Source organism: Antrostomus carolinensis, unplaced genomic scaffold (assembly GCF_000700745.2).
Source record: "Antrostomus carolinensis isolate BGI_N321 unplaced genomic scaffold, ASM70074v2 scaffold9405, whole genome shotgun sequence".
Lineage (NCBI taxonomy): Eukaryota > Metazoa > Chordata > Aves > Caprimulgiformes > Caprimulgidae > Antrostomus > Antrostomus carolinensis.
This window is the reverse complement of record NW_010314210.1, coordinates 41,112-53,386: the sequence shown is the minus strand read 5'-3', so window position 1 is coordinate 53,386 and position 12,275 is coordinate 41,112.

The window sequence follows — 12,275 nt, the reverse complement described above, 5'->3', positions numbered from 1 at the left end:
GCCTCCTGCACCCAGGGGCATGCGGCACAGAGAGGTCACTGACCCTGCCTCCCATACATCTTCCTGCAGTGGTGTCCGTACAGCTGGCTGTCCACCTGTATGTGTGTCACTGGGATGTGAGCAAGAAAGGATGAGGCAGAAGTATCCAGTTTCAGTTCCTGCATATTTATCCTACAGTCACTAATGGGATTGATACATTTTCCAGATTATCAACATCTAAAGATTTACATTCTCTTTTTTGTCTTTTCCTCATCCTTCCTTCAAACTATATGAAGATCCCCCTCCAGAAATATCTCTGGGATAGCTGAAGCTGTAAGGAACATTTTAGGCCACCCCCAAATTGCTCTGTTGCCCTGCCAGCCCTCTGGCAAGGCAGCCCCCGTCCCTGCTGGGGCTGGTTGTGCCCTGACACCTCTGCTCTTCTGGGTGGGGATCAGAGCTGTCACTGCAGTTCATGGAGAAGGATGGCTGTGATATGAGCTGATCTCAAAGGGTCTTGAGGCTCAAGGTGTGTCTCTAAGACATGAGGACAATGCTTATTCCTCTACTTTGGGGGACTGTAGGACAACTATGTTTATACTAGACAGTGCCCCCTCATTTATTCAAGAATGGATAGTGGTCACTAAACAATTCAGTATTTTTTTTTTTCAATCAAATCTCTTCAGATTTAAATTCCTTTAAACGTCAAACAACCGCCCTGGGAGGTGGCAGTGGTTGTTTTTTGGGGGAGAAGGGAAGTAACAGACAGAGTCTGCCCCTCTGTTCACAGAGAGCAGACACCAAGCAGACTGTCTTTCCCTGTCCCTGCTCAGCAGGTGGCAGCCTGTGTCCGCGCAGTCCCACGCGTGTCCCCTCCTCCCGCTCCCCGCGCACACCCGCGGGCTGGCTCGGCAAGGACAGGGACAAGGACGGACAGCCTGTGAGACCTGCCTCCCCCCGCCTCCCCCTGCTCCTTCCCAGGCTCGCCTCCTCGCTCGCTGTCGGGGAAGTGAATTATCCTCTTGGGGAGGTGAATTATTCTCACAGGGAAAGGATATTTTATAAGTGAGCTCAGACACAAAGCAAGCAGCAGACCGGCTATGACAAGGGCACGAAGCCTTGTTCTGGTAGAGCTGAGCCTGCCACGGGGCTGAGCCAGTTCCAACTCCAATTTTACATGCAATCCCTCAAGTCATGTTCCACAAGACTTAAAATGACACCTACAATGTCATAAAATGTGTGACAGCTTTTGTAACGCTCCTCAGGTTTGAGGATGAGCACAGCCTGACTCCCTTCAACCAGCCCTAGGATGAAACGGCTCAAGTCCCACGCTGCAATGCCAAACTCTGCTGCAGCACAGCCAATGCCTTGGAGTCACTAGCTTTAAGTTTAATACCACATGGAAAAACCTGTGTCATAACAAAACATGTGGGCTGCAAACTGAACACTCTGAAATCTGGAACTGGCACTGTTACTGAAGTACGTGCAACATCACCTGTGCCAACATGAATGTGCATTGCTGTAAAGTCTTAATGAATGTTCACATATAAAATAGAACAGTTGAGAGTTAGACATTCACTTGATTGTTACTTATGCAAGTGCCAAGATACCAGTCAAAGGTAGGCGTTAGCAGTGGCTGAGGAATTTTAAGAAAGACATGGCTTCATGTCAGGACAGGATGGCTGTCCTGAAGTTTAGCCCTCCATAGGGTAGTCTTTGAATCACCATAATCAAGTGAAAAAGCAACTGGTGAAGATGGAGGAGGAGCAGGAGTAGGTGGTGACAGTTTAGAGGCTTTCTGGAGGAACTAGCTTGAGAATAATACTCTTAATTGCTACAACATGCCATTGTAAATGGTTTTGTCTTCTTCTCTTCCAGGCTTGTAAGTTAGCCTATCTTTTTAAATAACTATATATTACACGCAGTTTTGACTGCTGTTCTAGTTATAGAAACATCTGGAATAACCACCTCAGGAAGCTTGCTGCCAAGTTTTTTTTTTAATCTTATAAAATCTATGGCTGTTGCTTCCATCAGAAAAACTGGAACAATCACGAGTGCTTGAAAATATACAATTCTGTACAATGAGACATCAGAGCTTGCAAAGTACTTCATGTACTATGCTTTTTGTTAGCTCTATTTATCTTTAGCAAACAGCAAATCAGCAACTGGCTGTGCAAGGTACACAGCTTCTTTACTGAGATGTCTTTCTTGAGAAAGGGTCTTACTGTAGGAGCCTTATTCAGATCTCCCTACAGCAGTCAAGAGCTTTTGCCTGACATCAGGCATGCTGGCATGAGGAACTTCCAAAGAGCCCCCCATAAAGATGTTGTAAGGAAAGCAACAAGCAATATTACTCAATGCAATATAAATAACAATAGGTTACATGGGCAGGTACTCTTAGGCACCCTTTAGGGAGGCCAGGTGAAGTGATGTTGTTGCACAGTTACACTAACAGGTGCTTCCAAGGATTCCTGAGCTGTGGCCCCACTGCAAGGTGCCTGGGGCTCAATGCCTATGGACTGCAGGACAGAGTTACATTTACCTGGTGACCGAGGGAACATACACTGTAGGGGAGAGCCAAGGAGATGAACGGAAAAATTGTGGGGTTATTTCTCCTTTCATCATTGCTTGCCTTTACAACTGTAAGACTCTATTAACCTGCTGTCAGTGCAACTTTTTAGGCTGTCTTTTTATTTGTAAATTAAAACAGATGAGTAAATTAATGAGCTGGAATTTGGGGGCTGGACACAAGATAAAAGCTCTGTTTTGTGTAAGGGCTGGAGTCAAACAGTCTTTCAGGGACCAGCTTCCTCCACCCTCCTCCAAAGGCATTCCTACATATATCACAATAAAAATGCACAGATCCTCCAGGAAATGCAGTTTTCAACTTCCCGTAACTCATCCAAGTCCAAACCAACTACCAACAGAACATGCAAAAGCATTTCTCAGAAAGAAATACTGTTTTCCTACTTTCTTCTTTCAGCTGTGGACCTGTTCCAAAGAAAGATAGTCATGTATTCATTTTTTACTTGGAAAAAATGATCTTCCAAATGTGACTGAAAATATTGTTGGTCAGATTAAATCAATATATTATGTGTGGACAGCAACCAGGTCCAGAACATTTCAGCAAAGAAAATAAAGTGCTAGAAGCTGTGTAGTTCAAAATAGGACTTCAAGTAAAATCCTAGCCTACTTGTACTCAAGTTAACAATGGGGATCAAGGGGACAAACTATTATCACTAGAAAGCAAAAAGAATTTTTCTTTTCTAGGCAGCATTCCACCTGAGGATCTAATCAGTCATCAGCTTATACTCGCCACTTACCCTTAACATATCTGGGCAGACTTACAGACAACTTTAGTATACATAAGTCTGTAAGGGAGTCCATGACAGAGCTAAAAAGCAAAGCAGACCTTTAAAATCTAAAAATACTAGAACAGCCTTCTTGAAGCTAAAGGTATGACTTAAAATGGGATGATGCCTACCTCTTTGGTGTCTTGACACACTATCAAACACAGAAATGAAAGTCAGATGTTCTTCCTCCTTCTTCCACTCTAACCCCATACTAATTGGTGCAGTAGATGATAATATTCACATGAAATGTGGCTGACACTGGCTGGAATCACCTTTTCTGGTCTGGAGCAGAAAATTTCTTGCAAATCTCTCACCTGCCAGAAGCATGAGTCTGGGCTATTGGAGGACCTTTCTTTCCTGATCATTCTTGTTGAAGCAGTTCTGATATGTGAAACTAAATATTCATTGCTATGTAAGTTTGAAATTGATTCTCTCTGTTCCAGGGGGAGCCTAAACTACTAGGTTATTACTAGGATTTTACTAGGTTACGTCAGTTATGTAGTGGACCACATGCCACAGGAAAGGCAGCCAAGGAATTGCCCACTTTGTGAATGCAGCTAAGGCACAGGGGCTGAGCAGCTCAGCACTGAGCTGAGCACTTATAAACACTGGCATCTAATGAGATACTAGGTACCTAAATTCTTCTAATTTGGGTGAGATTGCAGGAGGTAGCAAGAGCAAATACCATGCTGTGAAGGCAGTGTTACACTAATGAAGTGTTTTACTTTGTCACACTACGCTGTCCTTTGGCATTTTTTTGTTGTTGTTGTTCTCTTTTCTTAATAAAGGAAACTGGGACTTTCTTCTTTGAGAATACAGTACTGTTTATGATATCAAACAGGAAATTAAATTTTCTAGCTAAGGTGAAACACAATAATTTTTCCTGTTGAACAATGGACTCCAGAGGGAGTTCCTATTTGAAAAGAAAGGGCTGGAAATTCCAGCCACCTTAAAATAGGTGCATACAGCCCTTCTGCTTTGAAAGCTCCTAGTTACTTTCTGAGTCTGGTAATACTAGAAAGAACTGTGAAAAGTCATTTACTGCAGTTCTTTTCCTGACGTAGGATTAACTAAATGGTTTGTTCTCCAGAGATGGAGACTCCAAGACTCTCAAGGTAATTCATACTGAAGTTTCACAATCTCTACTCTTAAAAAGTTTGTCTTAATATCAAAATGAACTCCTGGTGTATTTTCATTTCTCCACGTTGTGCCATACCCATTATGACATGGAGATTGCTCCCCTCCCTTGTACAACAGCTTTTCACATATTTGAACATGGTTATCATGCTTCCCACCTCATCTTTTTTGCTTCTTTAGGCTACATAGCACAATTTTGTTCAGCCTTTCACTGAAGGGCGCATCTTCTGCAGAACGACAAGCACAGAAAAATGAAAAGAACAATTTTTTTTCTGCTTTTCTGCATGATCACATTAGCATGATTAAGCATGCTAGTTCAATTACCCTTGAATTTCCTTTTCATTGTCTATCTTTGAAGCTTGCTAATTAGTCCCCAAAGTAGGAATGTATTTTTAGATGCTTATGTTTCTGTGTACACTGCAATTCAGAATTAAATAAGTAGGAACTTCTAACTCTCCTCTATATAGCAGTATGTATGCTTAGGGATATATAATGGCTAGTCTGGTATTCTTTTTTAAAATCTTATGGTCAAGAAAATTTCAGTCTAGTTCTGCTAAATCTCCTGTATCCATTACCACTTCAGCAAAGGAAACAGAATTTATGTAGTTAATGCTTTAGTTCCACAAATAGTTGGCAAAAATATAAGAGCTGAAATGAACTCCCTTGGCCCCTAACCAGGCACCTTTTCCAAGTGTAAAGGTATTTTACACATGACCACGTTTGCTGTCGCAACCAGAACTTGGCTTATTCTGGCTCATTTTCACATATCCTCTAAATATTGCTCTGTGAAGATCCCCATGGAGTTGGGCTCTCTACAAAATTGCTGAGTATTACAATGCTTTGGATTTCATTTCCAGGGGAAACATCGATTTCTTCAGGACAAAGTCTGTATTCACCTAGTTTAGATATAGGATCTAAAAGAGCTCTGTGCTCTTTACTCTGCTGTCATGCTATGGGCTGCTGAGGAATTCTCTCTTTCCTGCCTCATCCTTACTGTGACAAGGCCACAAATATGCAGTTTATTTCTTTTAATGGATGACCTTTTCTGTTATTGTGTCAGGTGTTAAATGCATTTCTTTTAACTTTTATGGGACATTAAATCACTGGAAATGTTAGGAGTTATGACTTCAAAATGACAAGAAAAAGATGTTAACATTTTGTGCTAAGCAGAGTTCTTTAAACCCTGCCCCTTGCCATAATAGCTTTGCCACTTTACCCATTTTCTCAATATTTACTTACAAGATACAGCCAGACCATTACCAGAAAAATTAATATAATTGTGACTTGTCTAAAATCAGTTCTTTCCTGGAATTAGTCTCTAAAATGTAATTTCATTCTGAGGACCCACAGGTGTGTTCCAGTTTTAGATATGTTAGTGTTTGACAGCAGTTCATCTCAGCTACCTCTTCACACACCCAGTAACCTGCCAAAGCTCCACATTTGTAGCAGCATTTAAACATCCATGTTAAAATATGCAGAGCACTACTGTAAATGCACTGTAACTGCATGTCATATTTTGTCCTTTACATGCAATCATTTTATGTGGCCACAGCGGTACAGATGTCAACATATGTCAAAATTCACTTTCTGCTTCTAGAAATTCTTTGGCCACCTGCACACCTGTTACTTTTAGTTATGCCAGATAACAAAAAGCTAGGGGCACCTCCAGAATGAAAGCAACAGAGATGGTGGTGCATCACAGATGCAAACACCTCAACTGGTACTACAACACCAACCTAATGCCTTCCTACCTCACCCTGGGATTAGCAGCTCTGGTGACAGCCAGGCAGACAGACAGCGGGTTTCTCTCTGGGTGTTCAAGACCACATTATCATAGAGCAGATATAGGATAGACTGTAGGGAGACCATCTGAATAATTAGGAAGAAATGTGAATACATGGTGGGACCCGAGCTAGAAATCACAGCTCATTACATACAGAATGCAAGCAGTAAACTAAGATGAAGCTGGAAAGGCCCAGTCAAGAAACCAGGCTGAGGAGACTGATACAGTAGAGGAGAGTCCCAACAGATTCCCAAAACATGCCTATATTTTCACAGAAACACGCACTGCTATTGATGGCAGATTGAACATGCTGACTAAACAGAACCAGTAGCGGATTGTGCTGGCACCACACTACAACCCCACCCCAGTCCAGCACCCCAAATTCACTGAAGGACATTACCCAACTTTGCCTTATGTGACAGCGTGCTCCCCCTGCCTCCCCGACCTGATCTTTATTTCCTGTAACCCTGTTCAAGTGATAACCACTGGCGGTGACCATAATGGATGCTCTCTGGTCATGATAGCTGCATTCAGCTCAGGGGAGATGTACAGCAACACAATAGCCAAGGGCTGTCTTGTGCAACTTGCTCCAACTGCGGGGGGCTTGCTGAATATGCACTGACCAAAATACATCCAGTATGCAAATATGGCTATAGGTCAAACATCTTAGTCCATAAATAATGGACAGCCCAGGGCCCATTGAGTTCTCCTGAAATGACAGCAGGCTGCACACTAGGATCTCCCCTTGAGTAGGGACGCTTCTCAAGGCTACTCCTCCAGGTTGAGAGGTTCCTTGCTGCAGCAGATCCTTGGTAAGTGACTAATAGCACGCTAAGCTGCAAAATCTTAGCTAAGTGATATAAAGGATTGATTGTGCATATATATAATCCTTTAAACATAAACCATTGATCAAGTCTGGGACTAGGATTGGATCTAGCTGTACCTACAGAAGGAGTTTAGAAAGCAAGGAGGTCCTTTCTGAACTCTTGTGACTCAACAGGAGGGTCTCCCTTACAGTTTTGTCTGACCCTGTCCTCTATGCAGTAAGTAATCAAGTGAACCTTGACATCAAATCTTGTTAAATGAAAGTCACATTAACCTTTGAACTTTGTTAATTCGCTATTTTATAGCAATAAATATATTATTACATCTCTCTTACGAGTGAAGTGCATAACTCACTCTGACTCACTACCTGCAACCTTAACATCAGAGCCAGACGACAGCAATTTGACCTTCTTTAGGAAAGTCTCTTGTATATCTATACTACCACCTACACTAAGGCGAGTACAGGGAATGCTTTGGTCATCCTGGTGTTTGGCTCCTTTCAGCTAAGTGACAGATTTCAGGATTTTAAGGCCCTGTTCATCAGTGCACTGGACTAGTGCCCTGACCACTGCTGTAACTGCACTGTCACTGAAGATACCATCAGGCTTCCTCTGAAATAAGGTGGACTTTTCAGCATCCTAATCATGACAGCCCTATGTGCATTAGTCTCATTAAACTTTCATGTGTCCTAGGGAGGCTCTACGTGGAATGCCTAGAGGCACATGTACTGCATCCAGGTCTGGAACCCTCAGTACAAGAAAGATATGGACCTGCTGGAGCGGTTCCAGAGAACCACAAAAGTGATCAGAGGGCTGGAACACCTCTCCTATGAAGACAGGCTGATAGGATTGGAGTTGTTCAGACTGGAGAAGAGTCTCCAGGAAGAGTCTCCAGGAAGACCTCATTGCAGCTTTTCAGTACTTAAAGGGGGCCTATAAGAATGATGGGGACAGACTTTTTAATAGGGCCTGTAGCAATACCTTTAGCGGCCTTCTAATAGCTGATGGGGGTCTACAAGAAAGCTGAGGAGGGACTTTTCATAAGGGCAGTTAATGATAGAACAAGGGGAAATGGGTTTAAACTGGAAGAGGGGAGGTTTAGATTAGATATTAGGAAGAAATTCTTCACTGTGAGGGTGGTGAGACACTGGAACAGGTTGCCCAAGGAAGTTGTGGATGTCCCCTCCCTGGAAGTGTTTAAGGCCAGGTTGGATGAGGCTTTGAGCATCCTGATCTAGTGGAAGGTGTCCCTGCTCCTGGCAGTGGAGTTGGAACTAGATGATCTTTAAGGTCCTTTCCAACCAAAACCATTCTATGATTCAATAGGACAAGGGGTAATGGTTTTAAGTTAAAAGAAGGGAGATTTAGACTAAACATAAGGAGGAAATTTTTTACACTGAGGGTGGTGAAACACTGGCACAGGTTGCCCAGAGAGGTGGTAGGTGCCCCATCCCTGGAAACATTCAAGGTCAGGCTGGACAGGTCTCTGAGCAACCTGATGTAGTTGAAGGTGTCCCTGCTCACTGCAAGGGGGTTGGACTAGATGACCTTTAAAGGTCTCTTCCAACCCAAGCCATTCTATGATGAAGAGGGGTAGTTACCCTGCCACAAAGTGTTAGAGACAAGTAGGTCATCTGGATAGTGAAGCGGGTCCAAGACCAGAGCCTGGCAGTTTTGAGATGTGGCAAAAAATTGCAGATATTGCTGAAAGCTCCATGTGCTGGTATCTGATCCATGGGAATATAAAGGCTATATGAGTAGAAAAGCATAGGTAAGTAGGTAAAGTATTAATATATATATATAAAAACCCAATAAATTAAAGGAAGAAAGTAAGGGATGCTACTGCAGCACAAAACATAACAGGTCTTAAGGCTGCCTGTATGTTTGATTGTCAGTTTTCTATCTTGGCCTGACCAATGTCAGTGTAAGATATTTCCCATGCCATTGCTGTAGGTAATGCAGCTAGATGCAGGTCATTTTGGATATCTAGCTATAGTAAAAAATGTGCTTCCTTGTTTACAACAGGCACTAAATCATGCCTAAGCTTGTTAAAGGGACAAGTCCCTTGGAAATTAATAGATTGAATTTTTCTCAGAATAGATGCCTGGCATAACTCATTTCGACAGAATTGCTTTTAATTTCTACCACTGTTAAGTTAGAGTGGAATTGTAGTAGGATGATGTCTCCTTGCTATAGGACTCAAAACTAGATCTTTTAGACAGCTGGTAGCACTTAATGTCTGCCCATGGCATTATGCAATGGCTGCAGAAACTTTCAGTTCCACCCATGTACGGAAAGAATGAAAATAGAGAACTGAAAATGACTCTGGTTTTGAGATGCATAAGAAAAAGCCCAAATCAAAGCTACAGTGTGTTGCATCATGGTAAACTGCAGGAAGAGAACTTCCTATTACCTAATATAGAAGAAGAAAGGAAAAGGAAATATACATACAAGTTTCATACTTAATGAGATGTTGACCCAAAATAATCCCAGGACCTAAATTTAAATAGAAAGGTATATCTGGGTTTTTCTTTTGTTAACTGGAAAAATTATAATATTAATTTTTCCCATTTCTTAATTAAAAAAAAAAAAATGAAACAGCATAAAGATTTTACTTTCTTGTAGAAAGCTAGACTGTTTAAACAGCTGCAGCCATACCACTTCAAGTGGAAGATAAAACTTTTGCACGATAAACAACATTAGAGTGGCTCCACATGGGCTGCAGCTACAAAAAATTGTTTTTCCTCCTCCACTGTTAAAAGAAGGTGTGATAAATCATAGACAAATTGCATATATGGCCACATATCTTTCTCCCTATCCTTCACCTACCTATTCTTAAACCCTCAGGCTATTTCTTTTCTTGTGTTGTGCTTAAATTTCTATCATGGCCTCTAGCATCCCTAGTGTCGAGGACAGAAATACATCAGAAAATCTAAGCTTCTTTGGTTGATGTTACTTAGAGGTCATCAATTCAGTTGTAACTTAAAGCCTACAAAGTCCTTTGTTCACCTTGTGCCTTTTCAGCTGCCCTAATGTGCAGCTGTCTAGTCCTCAGTTTTCTTGCCACACCTCTCTTGGGGGATTGGGGTCAATGGCCCTGTACCTCACTGCGCAGCACAGCAGTGCCCAGCTGGCTCCCTTAGCCCCCTCCAGTAGCCACATTCGCTGCTCTCCTTTGTCACACGACTGCATCAGCTGCACTTGGAACAGCACAGCCTATTTCTGCAAGAACAGTAGGTCTACTGCTGCAAAAAACTGGATTTGTTGCACACACACATATTGGGTGTGCAATGCACGCTCAGTCAATGTGATGCTCCTTGAAAGCACTGGAGCTACTGCTCAGGCATGGTGCAGCCACCCAGTGAGACATGTGCATGCCCCAGGAGGAGCACCGGCCAGGAACAGGCTGCCACTGCCAGAATAATTGATGCAAGCTACTGCCAGCCACATTCTTCTTCAGGAGTAACCTGAGAGCACACAGGGACTGAGCCAAAGAATTGTTCTGGCAACAGAAATAGTTTGAACCTGGGCACCTTGAGCTCCTCAGCCTCTCCTATCCAATGCATTTCCATCTTTTTCTATCTTGGAAACCACCATGTACAGTTCAGGATGACAGACAAGGAGACAGTTCCCCGCTTTGTTCACACAACCTGCTGGACATTGGGCAGACAGGAAGAAGAATGTTGGATGCTTTGCCTGTTCTTGAGGGCATCTGCTTCTTGCCTGGTAGCAGTGCATCCTTGCCAAGGATCTTGTTCTGCACAGAAACTTTCCATTGATCCTGCAAGATTGCCTCTGGAAGAAGAGGAATTTTATCAGCCTTTCCTTGAGGTTCTTCATTTTCTCTTCTCTGTCATGGGTATATTCTAGGACAGTAACTAGGACTGAAAAGCTGTGGGCTCAGTAGAAGTATATTTTTTAATGAGCCCACAGCTTTTCTGTCCTAGTTAGCAGAAGGGATCAGAAGTCCTCCTGTTCAGGACATCACTTCCAGCACTTGGTTGCTTCCATAGCATCCACCCTTACCAAGGGAAATAACTCATATTTCAAGCACCTTCATGGAGCATTTCTAGGTGCTTGCTTTTCCACTGTGACAGCCTAGTGTGGTTCTCTGCTCTCTTCCCCCAGGGAAAGGCAGTGACTCTCCATGCCTGGCAAATTTACCATGACATACACCACCAATGTACTTCCCAAAAAACACTCCACAAAGAGCATGTTCCCAGCACTGTTGTCTAGAGGGAGTTTGCTGAAGAGGAAACAACAGACTGTTTCCACATTGTCGTAACTATCTTGTTTCCTGTCATCTCAGTAAAGCAGTCTTAAGAGGTCTGCCCTATGTGGGAGCAACAAGACTAACACCAGTGAGATGAAAAAAAAAGACAGGATATGTCTGTGGAGCAGCTGAAGTTGATGGCATCAGCTGAAGCAGAGACAGAGCAAGCACTCTGGAAAGAGAGATGGGGAGAAAATGAGTTGAGCAAACAACAAAATAAGATGACTGATTGCATCATGTTTCTGTGGCAGTAGCTAACAGAGATGCTGTAGAAATGGACAGAGCACTGCAAAAAGGAGGATCAGCTATATACCTTGATTGAGACAGTTTTAGAGTATGTAGACTGCCCTGCTGTCCTGACAAAAAGCTCTGGGGCAATGTGTCTTCTCATTTTGCCAACAAGATAGATGCAGAACATTTACCTAGTAAGCATCAGTGCCAGGCATATTTACCCAGCTTCCATCATTATTTCATGATAGGGGAAGATCCACCCAAGTTCCTCCACTGCTCACCTGACCCAGCAGCACATCTTCATCTTCCTTAAAGAGATGCAAGAAGGATCTTCCCCTTCTGCCCCTTAAAAACCAAACAAGTGGTCACTCTAACCAGAGCTAGCTGAGTCCCTCCACCTTCCCCCTCCACCACTTCTCACTTCCCCTCTGGAGCAGGATTTTATAATTGTCTCCATGTTCCACAGCACTGGTACAGGCTTTTCTGCCCCTGATATTCCACTTGATGAAGCCACAAAGGAAAGAGAAGTAAGATGTCATACATGAAATCAGTGTGTGAAGGTCTCATGTGCTGCCTCTTCCTCTGAACTTAGTATGATGTCCTGGCCATAGTTTTCAGGACTGTTTACATGGAAGTGGTTTTGTCTGCTGCTTGCTTGTCATTTGCTTGCTCTGTCTGTTTTCTTCGCTCTAAAT